Here is a 15568-nt window from a genome sequence, read left to right on the forward strand (position 1 = left end):
TTATTTTTCTTTGGGATAAAATGACAATGTTGTCTAATTTGAAAATTTTTGTAAAGTTTATATTATGTAAACACCTATCTGAGGTGAAGATTTAATACACTGATGTCAAACTAAATTTAATTATATGAATTGTGTGTATTTTTATACTTGTAATTTTGTAATCAACTTTTTAATAACTGTTTTCATTTCTTGCATCTGAAGAATGAAAAATATGGAATGCTTCTCAAATTTTCATATTATCCTTGTGCAAGTGCCATGTTAATATCTGTATTGTAATTTGAGTATACATGCTGCTGAAGCATGTAGTATCCTCTAAATTATGTAGTCAATGAAGCAATCTTTATACAGGCTTATACCTATGGGTGTCTACTTGTAACAAGGAAACCTTGTTGTTCCTAACAATGCTATCGATCTTATTTCCCTTAAATTCTGTGAATAGTGGAAAAAATTATATTGAACAGTTGATTACTCACATTTGCAAATTTTTTTGTGAATGACTATCTTAAGTCTTTTGATTTGGAATTTGATCATACTCTCAATTATTTATAGATAGGTCCAAAAGTGATGGCTTTTTCAAGTATTTATTTATCCAACTGAATTAGCTTTGTGGACCTAATGGATTCAAAGTAAGCATTGCTTGAGAGCTACTTCTAAACTTCTTCAGCTGACATTTTCCCAAATGAGGTGTTACTGGCACAAATGTCTACCTGAGCCTTTACCCTTTTTCCATATGGGAACAGACAAACCAGAACATCTTACCCTGACAGCATAGATTGTCTTACTGGAACAAAACTAATCTTGGTTACAAGGGATCATAGAGAGATGAACAGTTCAAACAGAACTGTTCAGACTAGAAGGTATTTTATCAAAATATAATTGTTTATTATACCTTCCATTTCAAAAGTAGCTAAAGCCAAGAAGGTGAAAAAATTGTTGGGATGCATGATTACTTAATGTCCTGGCCTGTCTACCATCCAACCAGGCAGGAACTTACACTACTGCCTTTTTATCACCAAATATTTTCAGAAGTCCATATATTTCTCCTCATTATTAGGAATTAAATTGATAATGTTTTAATCACAGTGTTTCCTATTGCTTCCATGCTGTAAATCTACAAATGGTAAAGTTTTAGGTCTAACTCTATCAAACACTGAGGTAGAGATAATGGAATAATACTTTAAAACAAAGTTGCCTTTGATACAGTAACTACAACAGAACAATGCAAAACATGTGTCTTTTAATTATATTATATATAGTTATATATTTTTTATTTATATGTGCTGATTTTATATTTCACACAGTGAAACTTACTGGAATTAGTTGATAATTGGACAAATAAATTGATACTTATTTATTCCAATAAATAGAGTTGGCATATAAATAATTAGGTTTAAAATATATATTAAACTATAAAAAGTATCAATGCAATGATTTTAGTATAAACTTGTGATACATTGTAACTGTTCTTGGTCTTCTGAATCCACATGGTAAAAAACAATGTTTTCCTCTAATCTATAATGGATTTTACTCTCCTGCTCTGTTTACTCTTTTAACTCTCTTGTCCCAGGCTGTTTTTCTCCATATTTCTGAAGCATTCCTACTGATTATGCCCAAATTTTGCTAAGATGTCTAAAAAATATTATTCTTCTGCAGTAACCACGGGTCCTAGGATCCCAGGTCCCAGTTGCCTGCATCATCAGATAATAGGGGCAAGACTTCCCCCCAAGGCCCATGCAACATGTCAAAACAAAGTAATTGAATACCCATCTCAATTTCTCATTTCCTACATTTCAGGGCCACAATTCCTTGAGATGCAGGAATTAGCAGTAAGCAATTGTGAAATGCAAGGCAATTTAAAATGAAGGATGAGATCACAAAATTTGAGAGAAAGTACTGTAATTCAAACATTCAACTTACAGATGATCAGCCCATATGAGTGAACAATTTCACAAAATGTCATAAGATTATTTTTAATACCCCACGCCTATGATTAATGAAAGATTTTATTCCAACATAAATTGGCCAAAAAATAGTTCCTGGAAGGATTGATCCATAGTTGATCTACCAAAGCCCAGAAAACTTGACTTAGAGGTCAAATGTAATTCAGAAAAAACATTTGAAGCACTAAGAAGTGCTTCAAAACACTGGGACTTCAGTACAACATGGTTCTGTGGTATAAAAATGTCACTCTCAAACCAATGATAATCTACATTGAATCTCCTAAAAGTGTATTCATTTTCAAATAAACTTTTCAAAATCACATTCGCCAAAATAACATTTGACAAGTTGATGATACTTAGTGACATTACAAGCTTTTCAAGTGTAGGGAGCAAGTTACAATAGAGTTGAAATATTTACACAACACTAATGCAAAACACGTTAAACCTTTCATTAAAGTGTAGAAATAGTACCACCCACAATTTGTGTTTTTCAGTAAGGGCCTTCCAGAAATGTGATAAATAGATCAGCATCCTAAATTTCAAACCCAAACATTAGCTAATAAATTACATCATTTAATAAGTTACATTTTAAAAAGTCACAAATAGTTGCCTTATCATATGTTATTTTATGTTTTCCCTCTGTCTAACATAGTAAGAAATATGACTTTAAGTTTTGAATATCGGTACTTTTCAGAGATATGACAAACTTAATATCTGTCTTCTATTTCTATCATATTCCTCTCTAGGAATAAATTATATTTTCTTCGTTTTCCAAAACTTATAGGTAGTAGAAAATATTATTCCATGTAAAATAAAAGAATCTCACCATTGTACAAAGCCATTTATAAAAATTCGTAGTTAGGAATATGTTCTAAGCCATTTTTAACTTTCTTTTTGACTAAAGATTAATCTTTTAAATGAATGAGAATAAAATCATGTTTAGGTGCTTCACGTCTCCAGTCTTGCAAATTGTTGCTGCAGATGAATCAATTATGGAAATATAAGCTGACATCAGTTCAAGAATATGCAGAATTGAAAGTCCATGGAATGTATATAAACCTTTCAAAGTATTAATACACAGTTTAACAGAATGACAATCAGGAAGTTCAAACCAGAGAGGAATTATAGAAAAGACATAGAATGAATGAATAATGAACAAGTGGCAAGTACAGTTAGAATACTCAATGTGCACATATGATAAAGGAAGTGGTAAATTGGAAATAAATCTTGGAGAACGGGTTGGTGAGGAATGATGGAAAGAGTGACTCTAATCTAGGAGCATTAGACAATTAGTTGGATATATTTAATTGTAACACAATTGCACAACCTTTTAAAATTCAGTTAAAAAACACAACAAGAAACAAAAGCACACAAAAATTACAACCTAACAACAATCTCTAGAGAATATGAATATGACATCTCAAAATTTTAATCAGTTAAAGTAGGGCAGTATTGGGAAAAGCAAACAAAGCTGTTCAAAATGGGAAGTTTGGGATAGGGGAGAAATTTGAACAGAATTAAATAGATTATCTAAGGTTATAAATCACCTACATCTGCTGCAAATAATATCTTTCTTCTACGAGTTTTCTGTCTAAACTGGATAATACAATCCTGAGACACACTTGGTAGCTTGTGAGGATAGAATAGAAGGAACAAGATCAAGAACCCATTACTCCATTGGAGAGAAAACAATCCTCTATATTTTCTCTAATATCTCTTCACTACTCTTTCTTCATATTTTAAGTCAATTGATTTTGAATTATATTTTTCCTTCTTTCTTCTGGCAAAGTAATTGTTAGTCAAAGTAATTCATTAAATATTATTTGCCCTTTGCTTCTTTCATGCTGTTTAATTGGCCAAGTGAGTCCATTAAACTTCCCTCTTGCATTTGGTTGCCATGAAACAACATCTACGTTAATGAGGAGAAATCTAATGTAAAACAATGTCTCCAAAAAACTGTCCAAGAAGCTGTGATCACAAATATTTGGCTATATTTTTTCTTTGACCTTGAAAGACTTCTTGTGTCTAAAGTCAAAATTAAGTACTCCATCACTTGTTGGTTCAATCAGAATTGTCTAACCTCAAAGATATATTTTGCTAACAAGATGTTTAGAGGAAACCAAAAAATACTGCACTTTTATCTTCTCTGTTAAGATTTTCCTTAGATACCATATCAGGAACCCTGAAGTTATTCCATGCAAAATTATTTCTATAGATTATTTTTCTCTTGGTCTTGGATTTCTTCACCAAGATGTATGGAGGAGAATAGAGTTAAATCACCCATACCTTGGAAGACATTGTCTGTTACAAAAGGACAATGCTTCTGTGTCCTACTTCTATGTCCTCCTCTTAGCTCTTGCCGGAGTTCCAATTAATCACAGCTTCTTGGCTTCAGGTCTAGTGAACCTGAAGGACTATATGGGCTCCACCACTGCTACATCTTCATTATTTCTCTTTTAAAACTCTTTAAGTTGCCTCATTTGGATGTGGAATTTATTTTCATGTCTTCATTCAATCAGTTCTGCATTGTAGTGAGCCAAATGGGCTCTGTAAAATCACTTTAGGGAGTAAAAATACTAAGACAATTTATATAAAAATGTTTTGGCCTCCCTTCACTGCTGAAGACAATACAGTTAGCTAAGGCTTCTAAGAAAACTTTTTTTAATTAATATTTCCATTTGCTCAATTCTTTTCTGAACTTTTTGGCATATGTAATAACTGAAGTCTTCACTATCTGATATTAATAAGGATATTATTTTTTGTGAGTCACTTAGAAATGTGAAATCATTGGTTTGAAGTATACAATCAGATTTTTTTCTGTGTTTCACTGCTTTACGTCCAAAGACATGGTGGAAAGTGTTATGAAAAGAAATGTGTAATACCAACACCTTCTTCCATTGTGAAGGGCACTTTCTCCCTAAATATTTTGACTCAAATTATCTTTTTCAGAGAATAACTGCTTGGAAATTAAAGGTAAATTCAAAAATTTTGAAGCCTCATTTTTTTAAGAACTTTGAATATAAATTGCAATACAACCTTGTTTCAAACGGTGAGAATATAGTTCCTGGGTAAAGACCATTCCAAGGGAACCTACAGGATTTACAGCAAGGTTTCTGAGGTCAGATTGTTTAGTGTGAAAAAGAGCCATCTTCATCCACATTGCTCCCTCTCTACTAAATTTCCTTGGATTTCTTTGCATTTTAAATTTTCTTAATATGCTAAGTTGTTAAAATTTTGAACAATTAAAATTTACCTGTCATAACTTTAAAAGTCTTGAAAATCCTTTACCAGAACCATGAATTCATCAATCTTAATTCCACCATTACCATCAAAAAGTTAACATGCTGTTTCATGATATAGTATCCATGCAGCTATTATTTTCCAGTGGCTTTATTATGCGTATATATAAACATATTAGCTGATGCTAAGCAAAATGAATTCAAATATATGGAACTAGATTTTTTTCATTTGTGGTTGTTGTTTTTGATGAACTATGTGATTTCTGATTTCTTTGGGATTTTCCCCTATGATTTATCCCTGCTGTATTTCATTTTGTATTGTGTATATATTTACCTTAATTAGCAAAGGGAAGAGGAAAAGCATAATGGTGAGACAAAGGACAAAAGGAAAACCAATGCAATAGCAATACTCACAAGACAATATGTTGGAAACGTACATTACAACTTGTGAGGGGTGAAGGGGTGAAGGAAAGCTGTGAGAAAAATGAGGGAGTGTTAACAAGTTTGTAAAGTTATGATTTAATTCCGTACAATTACTGTAACACCACTGTACATCACTTTGATAATAAAATTGAAAAAAATAAGCTGCGTAAAATATACTTTCACTGTATTGGCACAGTAAATAATATTCTTTATGTAGTAATATTTTAAAAATCAATAATATTTGGCATCTTATTTGAATTAATTACCCCTTCTTTATCAGCGGGTCATCAACTTGAATGTTATCCAACTAGAAAATATTTTCACAATATAATTGCCAAATTTTTCAAAAAAGAATAAATTTAGTACTTTCTCATTCTAAAACAGAAAACAGTTTAATGCTATGGAAACCCATAACTTTTAAAAGTAAGTAAGTTGTTAAGAGGACAGAATATATGTGTTCTTCAAAATTCGTATGACTAATAACTACTCATTTTTAAATTCGCAACATTCCTGAGAGATTCAAAACAGTATCTGTTTGCTTGTTATGTAATTCTGCAATAGATGCATTTTCTAATGGGGTGTTACAGATTGAGAAGTCAATAGAAAAATAGCCACATTCTGGTAGAGGATAAGACTATGAAGCATGTGTAATAATTAATTCAAGAGTAAACAATTGTTTATCAGAGTAAGCTATTACTTCTATGACCTTCAATCCCAAGATTTATGCGATAAAGTCATCCTAGCCCAACAGTTTCCAACTTGTAAGGGGCACCTTAAAATTCCTTAATTCACATCATGAATACCTTATCTCTATTTTGAAAAATTACTACACCTCTGCTAATGTGAGGCCCTCCTTGTTCTGAAAAGAACACCACAATAAAATGAACTGCATCATTTTTCCTCCACTGGTATTCTTGAGATCAGAACACATGCAAATATTATTTATATTTACAGTTTTTTAACTATCATAGATATACAGAATGAAAGATAGGAAAATTATGGTTCAAAGCCTACCCAGGCAGGAAGGTTTTCTTAGAATCTTATCTCCAGAAAACTCCACAAAAGCCAGACTCAAGTGGCACTGAGGTTGAAGTGGTAAGGCACGAGCCTTGAGTATAAACAGGCTCAGAGACACTGCCCAGGCCAAGAGTTCAAGCTCTAGGACGAACCAATAAAACAAAAACAAAACTGAAAACAAAACCCAAACCTAGCATTTTTCTCCATGTATACAGAGGTAGAAGAAAGTAGATGTCACACAATTACTCTGTTCATACCATATTAAAGTAAACCCTTAAAATATTGGTTTTTCTAAATTTATAAATTAATGTCATCCATTTGTTGGCAACTCTGTCTAGATTATTCACATGAACATGGTATACATGAACTGGGTGAATTATCTATTAACTATGTTCTAATTATAACTTTCTTGAAAGAATATCTAGGCAAATAGAATGCCAGAATCATTTGTGAATTTTTCACTTAATCTCTCTACTTAAAAAGAATTTTGTAGTATCCTATAGAATATGAAATTACAAACAAAACCAAAAAATATATTTTAAATGTAAATTCTAATTTAACAAGGTCTACAAAGTCCTACATTAGGCGTACATTACTATTTCTCCAGACTTAAGCTTTTGTAATCCTTCAACATTTATTTGGAATCCAACAGAATGAGGCTTTCTTACTTTTGCAAATTTTTGGATGGGAATCATGAGCTATTTTGCATCTAGGAATGTTCTGTAATGCTGAGAATATTTAAAACACAAGTGAGGATATATATGAGTTGCATTCATTAGAAACCTTGACTTCTCAAAACATAATGACACAATTAGCCCAAACTTCCAACTCTATATTCCTTTCTTTTTGTTTGGTTTGTTTTACTGAGACAAAATTATTCACGTGGTCCAGGGAAGGTATCCTTATGTAATTCCACTCTTTAGTCTCCTGTCTGAGTGCAAGAATTCCAGACTTGTAGCACAATGCCCTGCCATAGTTTGTTTATTTAATCTATAACAGACTAGCAATTCTGAACTTCTCCTATGATCTTATCCATTAGACTGACTGCTGAGACTGTTTATGTACTATTTTCAAAGATGTTTTAACATTTGACACAGGATATGAACATTTTCAGATGCATCTGCAGGGTTCCCTGATTCATTCCTCCATGGATCTTATCCCATTAATAATGATTGTTTGACTCTCTTACAATCTCTGGTCCGTCCCAATGTAATATTCTCAACTTCTGGGGGAAAGTTCATTTGAGGGCTTGCTAATATTAAAAATTATCACTTGATTCTAATCTTACTCAAGACCTATTTTCTATTGTTTTCTATGTTTTCTACATATTCTGAGCGTTGTTTCATTTGTGTATTTTTGTGTGCACCTATAAGTGCCTCTGTGTGTATGTGTATGTTTGTACGTATGTATGCAAAAACCTAAAGCTGTTATTCAGCAATCTTGCTCGTGAGTGGTATTCCAGCTTTTGCCTGGTTAATTATAGGTAGTGTCGCAAAGCCTATACTGTCCAAGCTGGATGCAAATTGAACTTCCCAGACTCCTTTACATTCTTAGGTTTTATTTTTCCAGGAGTATCAATTTTTAAACTTCAAACACTTTTGTGAGTGTAAAGTCTAACCTGCAGCCCAGATTTTTAACTTGAGAATTCATGTAAAGATAGATAAACATATACATTACATATCCTGAGTGTACACTGTTAGAAATGTGATCATAAACTCAGTTGTTTTGAGATCTGAGGATTGGGTTTAAAGCCACCATGGGTAGGAAAGTCCTGGAGACTCATTTCTCTAATAATTACCAGAAAACTGGAAGTGGTTCTGTGGCTCAAGGGGAAGAGCACTAGCCTTGAGCTGCATTTCGGAGGGACAGCAACCTGGCCCATATTTCAAGTGCCACGAACAAAAAAAAAAGAATATAAGAAAAGGAAAGAAAAAGAAATGTGATCTTAGCCACCAGGTTCATTGCTAGTATAATTCCTTTCTCCTAAGATGGACTCTTTTTTTCCAGTTAAATCTATTCTCCCATATCTGACTTGCGTTGGAAACCGAATCATTCTTCCATTTTCCTTTTTGCACATTTAGGTGATTAGCAAGCGTGATTTAGAAAAGGAGTGGCCTCATGCTTCATGTTCCACTTATCAATAATGCTTTCTCTATATCACTCCCATAAATCTACATACTGGACTTGGCTTTATTGTTTCAATGTTATCGTTATCTTATTTGTAGAGTCTTCTATACTGTAGTGAACACTTATACATAAACACAGAACTTCTTTTTCTCTATAATTGCTATTGTTTCTCTTACTGTTAACTCATGTACACTTGGGAAATTAATGCACAGCACATGGACTCAAAAAAAAAATGATCTGAGAACATTCTTCCCATTTAAAATTCACCTTAATTTACAGAGCACAGAAGAAGTTTGAACAAAATGTTCTCATGGATAATGTATTTATAAGCAATTTAAATTTCATTTCTCTTCACTAAGTTTGCTCTGAAACACGTGTTACCTCATTTCCAAAAGTGTCCTTGTGCTATTTCAATGAAGCAAGAAAACATTCATATTTTTCCTGGAGCAGCACCATAGTTTGTTACTGGAAGAAAATGGAAGTAACTGTTAATGGATGTGGAAACTGATTCCAGGAGAGAAATTGAACATAGAGAAATGACAAAGTTGAAGTTAACTATTGCTTTCCTTTTTACTGCAGAAGAAAAGAAGCCAAGGCTTGAAGGAAACTATGTCTCTGACTTTTTTGAGTGTGTCCTTTACTCATGTAAAACTTGTCTCTAAACTTCCCGTTGAGAGTATTATAAGAGGAAACAATATACCATTTAAAGGCCAGCATAGAACAAAAGAAAGTAACTTTGTTTTAAAAGTGTTCTACTGCAAAGAAGCAAAGATATGGAGGTTTTAAAGTGTTTTATGGATGGATGTTTCACTCCTGAGATGATTCTCTTGTTGCAGGAATCAGTTATCAAGTCCTTTATTCTGGTCCTGTGTTTTCCATAACAATAAGGATTCCAGAAAAGCAGGATCCAGTGAGTATGATCAGCAAAAGCAGCCTCTTCTCAGATCACCATTATTTTAAGGAGAGTCCCAAAGAAACACCCAGGGTTTGTTTTGTTTGCTTGTTTGTTTAGTTTGTGCTTGTTCTGGGGCTTGAACTTAGAGACTCCCTGTTCCTGAACAGTTGTCTTTCTTTCCCACCTGGCCCAAAACTATTACTCTACTGCTTGAGCCAAAACTCCACTTCTGGATTTTTTGATATTTAATTACAGATAAGAGTTTGACAGACTCTCTTGCCTGAGTTGGCTTTGAACTAAGACAGTAAGAAAGCTAAGTGACATCAACTGTATGGACTTCTCTTTTGAGCCAAGAAATATTAGATGAAGTTTATTATATAGCTAATATCTGACCATTTTTAAAGAAGAGAAATGTTTAGCAAAGAAGCCATAACAAATAACTCAGCCAAAGTAGGTGCACTACTAAATCATTTGGGACGATTATTATTGACTTCACATTCCTTTGGGGGAAACTTAAAGCCATATTTGCACTTTTTTGTTGGTTGTGGGGATTGAACATTGATCCTGGGCATTGTATCTCAGCTCTTCAGCTCAACTGAGCACTCTACCACTTTAGCTATAACACAATTTCCGGGTTTTGGGGGTTAATTGAAGATAAGTGTTTCATGGACTTTACTGAACAGGCTGGCTTTGAACCAAAATCCTCTGGTCTCAACCTCCTGAGTAGCTAAGATTAGAGGCATGAGCCACTAGCACCCGGCTCATATTTGCATTTATGTGCACTTAATGTCACTATGTAGACAAAGAATGGAAATCTGAACCAAATGATGTGACATTGAAGCTTTTCAGAATAATTGAGGTAGCAATAAATATGTCCTCCTTTCCCATTTTGTTACATTAATGACTCATGAGCTATGGGACTCTTATATTAGCATCCCATTTCAGAAAATGTTCATAAAGAAATATAGAAAGACAGATTTTTAGAAAGCAAAGGAGATCAGGTATGAAAGAACATAGAACGAGATACATTTATCACACAGAGATTAAGAACTAACCTAGGATATTTTGAATGCTAAAGGCAATGAGGAATAAACCTAGTTGATAACTAGTTTTTCAATAACCAAAAATAGTTCCCTAGAACGCTTTCTGCTATACCATAGTTACTATTATTTTTTCTTTCCATCTGGAGTTATTCCTTCTCTTCTGTCACAACTGTTAATTAGCCTCTGCCTTTTTGGTGCGATGACTTGCCAAAAGAGTTTCCAAATCTCACTTAGACTACCCTTCTCATTGGGATTAGCAGTGACCACACTCAAAAGCCTGGAATCTTTGAATTTCCAGAAATAATCACCTAACATCTAAGCCCATTCCTGGCATTAATTGATATGACCTAATGAACAAAATATTTTTTCAACACAGTATCCTAACACAGGTAAAGTACATTAATTAGGGACTATTGTCAGGTATCAGTATGGAAGGAGCAATTATACATTCCAAGTATAGGTTCTTTATTTTTCATTTACTATTTAAATGTTCATTGTTGTTGTTGCTGTTGTTGTTTTTGCAGTCCTGGAGCTGACACTCAGCGCTTGGGAATTATTCCTCAGCTTTTCTTTTTTATCTCAAGGCTAACCTTCCACCATTTGAGGCACAGGACCACTTCCAGTGTTTCCTTTGCAATTTATGTGGTACAGAGGAATTGAACCCAGAGTTTCATGCATGCTAGGCAATCACCATACCATGAAGCCACATTCCCAGAGCCCTAAATGACTTTCTTAAGATGCATTACCTTTTCATTCTGTAACTATGTATCATAATTTTAACCAGAAATTTTTGCTAGAAAAGAACATTGACCACAGTACGGAGTCCAGGAAGGCTAGATGGACAATGGATAACTGTCACCTTTTAGACAGGGCACAGAGGGACTTACCACATGGAGCTGGTACAATAGACTGAGCGAGACAGCTCCTGACCCACAGCCTACCTCCAGAATGAGAGGGCCACCTTGGTTCCAACCACATGGGGATGCTGGGCCACCTCCTACAGCACGCATTGAATCAGTTCCTGAAAGAGAAAGAGAAAGAAAGAAGGTCAGAATTACACTTAAGCCAGGTGCTGGTGGATCAGGCCTATAAGCTGAAGTACAATTGAGGCTGATATATGAAGATCGTGATTTATAGCCAGGCCAGGAAGGAACACCTGTGAGACATTTATCTCCAAAGAACCACCAGAAAATTGGAAGAGGTGCCATGACTCACGTGGTAGATTGCTAGCTTTGAGCTGAGGAGCTCAGGGAGCTGCCCCGGGCCCAAAGTTCAAGCCCCATGAATGAAAAGAAGTGGAATTCCCACCACAAGAAGTGGACTGAATAGCACTCATTGTCCTAGGAAGGATGGCAGAGAAGTCAGGCTGAGCTTCCTGTCAGCTGGAAGTTATTAGTAGGTCACCCGGCTTCTCTGTGCATCAGTTTCCCCAGCTTCATAACTGAACAAAGTGAAGGATCCCGTTACTCATGGGGATAGGGTAATAAAGAAAGAGAGCCATGTTTTGTTTCACAATCCCTTACCTGTTGCACCATTAATAACACACACCATCGGATATCTTTCCAGGCATCTTCCTAATATATGCTCACAGAATTGCCAAGAACAGTATCAGATGATCCCTCCCTCTGTGCCTGTCCCTGCTCCAGAGATCCCTCTGTATTAATCCCTTGTTTCCTCACAACTGTCACATGAGGAGATTGAAGTCGAATGGTCGAGGTCCAACCCAGAGCTTCACCTCTGGTCAAGAATCGGCTGCCATGGACTGAGTTTGGGACAATCCATCTAAACCAATGACTGAGCGTGGCGCTATATGTCTACCATCCCAACTGCAGAAGACCGGGCCTAGTGGTTCATGCCTGTCACAGATAGGAGGACCATGATCCAGCCCAGCCTGAGCATATATTAATTCTCCATCTCAGAAATGTCCAAGACAGAAAAGCTTGACTCGCATGGTAGAAGACCTGACTGGCAAGCCTAAGGCCTTGAGGTCAAACCCTAATATACTAAAAAGAACCAGAGTCCCAGTGCCAGATGCTCATGCCTATAATCCTACGTACTCAGGAGGCTGAGATCTGAAGATCATAGCTCAAGATTTAAAATAGGGCTGGCCTCGCCCATCAGACATCATGATGAGAAGACCCAGAGTCTGACCTATGCTGTTCCGCTCCATACTAGCATAACTCATATCCTCACTAAGTGTTGGCCTTGCTTTCTGTCCCCCTAGGAAGCTATCCCCTGCAGGCCGCACTCCCAGGTCCTCCCAAGCTCGCACTGCCACCAACCAGGCCCAAGGGAGTACACAGCTCCATTGCACACAGATCCCTTGTTCTTGTAATTTAAGTGTGTTGTGTCCCCTTCACGCCTCTCACCATTCCAGGCCCCCAGACCTCAGCTGTGAAGCCCATACATGCCCCAAAGATAGCAGGTAGAAGTTACCAAAACATTCAGCCTCCTTTTTACAACCTACTTCTACACACACACACATACACACACACACACACACACACACACACACACACACACACACACACACACACACACACACACATCCAGAACGGTGACAGAAGTCTCATCCATGCAGCACCTGCAATTTGCCAACTCATCACTCACCTGAGCACAGTCAGGCTGTACAATGAAAAAGATGATATCTCTCTCTGTGTGTCCCTCTCTCTGTCTCTCTCTGTCTCTTTGTCTTCAGGTGAAAGATTGACCGAGCACAGAAGACAAGGGCTCACACAGCAAGGGTGTCTATCTTCTTTATCCAACATCTCCCATCTCCAGAAAAAAAGGAAAAGACCCCAGAAGGCAGGTGTAGACATGCTGCTCCCCACCTCTGATTAAAGCCACTGGGTTCTCACCAGGGAGAGGAAGGGCGCAGATGTGAGGCTGTGTGGTTCCCACTGCTCCAGACCAGAGGATCTGTGGCACCCACTCTTCACCCAATCCTGCATCTCCCCATTTCATGGGACACTAGCCACTGGGAATGGTGGTGGGATACTAGGGTCAACACCTACTCCCACACCTGGGGCACATTTGTGTCAGTGTGTGGGCCAGACTGTGGGGCACAGGGGAGGCGTGGTTCCAGGTCGGAGGTGAGGGGGATATGGAGTAGCAGGGTGCGGGGCTCACATGTGTTGCTGGCAGAAGTTGTTGGCAACTGCTCAAGGTGGGGCAAGCAGCAATGGCAGAGGCATGACAGACACTCAGGCCCTGAGCAGAGAACATGGCAGCCAGGACCAGGTCAGAGCCACAAGCTAGCTCGTGGCATACCATTACACCATTGCCTGAGGATTCCATGGGTCTGAACCCGGCAGCACCAGGTTTGAAATGCTGCTCCATGGGGAAGGGGGGAGGGGCCGGGGCTCAGGCAGGCACATGGTGGGCCGGAGGAAGGCCTCTCCTCCTAGGTCTGGAGTCTCTTGCTCACCACTCAGCCATCTCTACCTTCCTCAACTGCTGGTAGTGTTGTCAACAAACAGAGGGAATCACAGTGCTACTGGGCAGCATGGAATGTGGGCGTGGCCTCCATTCTTGTATCCCATTGGTCAGAAAGGACCATGAAACAATGGGGGTGTGGCTGGAATCCTGTGATGCAGGCAGAATGGACGGAGTCAAAATGACAGCACCCCCTTTCCCCAGAACTCTGTCCAAGCCAGTTGGGGACAAGAGAGTGACCTGCTTTAGCAGGATGGCTGCACAGATTATTGTGTATGTCTGTTTGTTCCCAGACCTTGAACTTAGGATCTGGGCACAATCTGTGAGTTGCTTTTGATCAAGGCTAGCTCTCCACCACTAGAGTCACACGGCTTTACCTCTTGCTTTCTTGGCACAAGTTGGACAGGAGTCTCAAGGACTTTCCTGCCTAGGGTGACTTTGACCATGATCCTCCTTTCACAGCCTTGTAAGTTTTAAGGATGACTGCTGAGAGCCACTGATGCATGGCTAATCATTGGTTTTGCTGATGTTCTTGGACAGACCTGTGAGTTACATATCCTCAGATTTAAGTGTTAGGAGCTGGAGCCCACAGTTTGAATCCCGGTCTGCCACCAACAAATGGCAGGAGATCCTATGAAACTCATTTCTATTCATATGATTACGAAAGGAATGTGATGTTTGTCATGATTAAATGGGCACTACTTGAATGATTCAATGATAAAATTATACACAATTACATTATAGGACACTAGTTGATATTAATTAATACTTTATGAAGCATTTAAACAATCACATTCATTAAATGGAGGCCAAATGAAATACCTACGAATTGGGCATCACATATCATGGAGATGCCATTTTTTTTCTGCCAGGACTGGGATTTGAACTCATGGTCTAGGTAACCCTGCTGTTTCTCTATGTGGGAAGGGGAAGCTTGCCTCCTTGAATTCAAGAAATACAAGTCTGTTCCTTTCGCCTGAAATCGATGCCCACCACTAGAAAACATCCTATTTGTGTACAATTTAAATATATGATTTATATTTATATACATATGTTGATTCCATATTGCATTCAGTGTAGTTATTAATTTTATTTTTTGTTTTATTCATGTATTGACTACTCATTTTATTGACTATTATGACACATAGAACAGTGATTACATTGATTACATAGGATATAGGTTTGCATATGTATTGCACGTCCTTCCTGACACTAAGGACTTTCACAGAGAAGGAAAACATGTGTCACATCAGCTTCTTACTACACGATTCATTTTTTGGGAGTACTGGCATCTGAACCCACAGCCTACAAGGCCCAATTCATGAATGAGTGAGTGTCAGCCTGCCATCATGTGGCAAATTGAGCTGACAGGCAGTTCCGAGTACCTGAGATTGAGCCCCAGCGGTTGACAAAATAAGAACAGATTGACATGCAGATGGTAGTACACTA

At 37.2% G+C, this 15568-nt stretch overlaps 1 pseudogene; it reads right to left on the reverse strand.

Annotated features, from left to right (window-relative positions):
* Window positions 1-205: 205 nt before the first annotated feature.
* LOC122097771 lies at window positions 206-302 on the reverse strand (annotated as a pseudogene).
* Window positions 303-15568: the final 15266 nt, after the last annotated feature.

This window comes from Dipodomys spectabilis, unplaced genomic scaffold, assembly GCF_019054845.1.
Source record: "Dipodomys spectabilis isolate Male_0828 unplaced genomic scaffold, ASM1905484v1 ptg000434l, whole genome shotgun sequence".
NCBI classification, from domain to species: Eukaryota; Metazoa; Chordata; class Mammalia; order Rodentia; family Heteromyidae; genus Dipodomys; species Dipodomys spectabilis.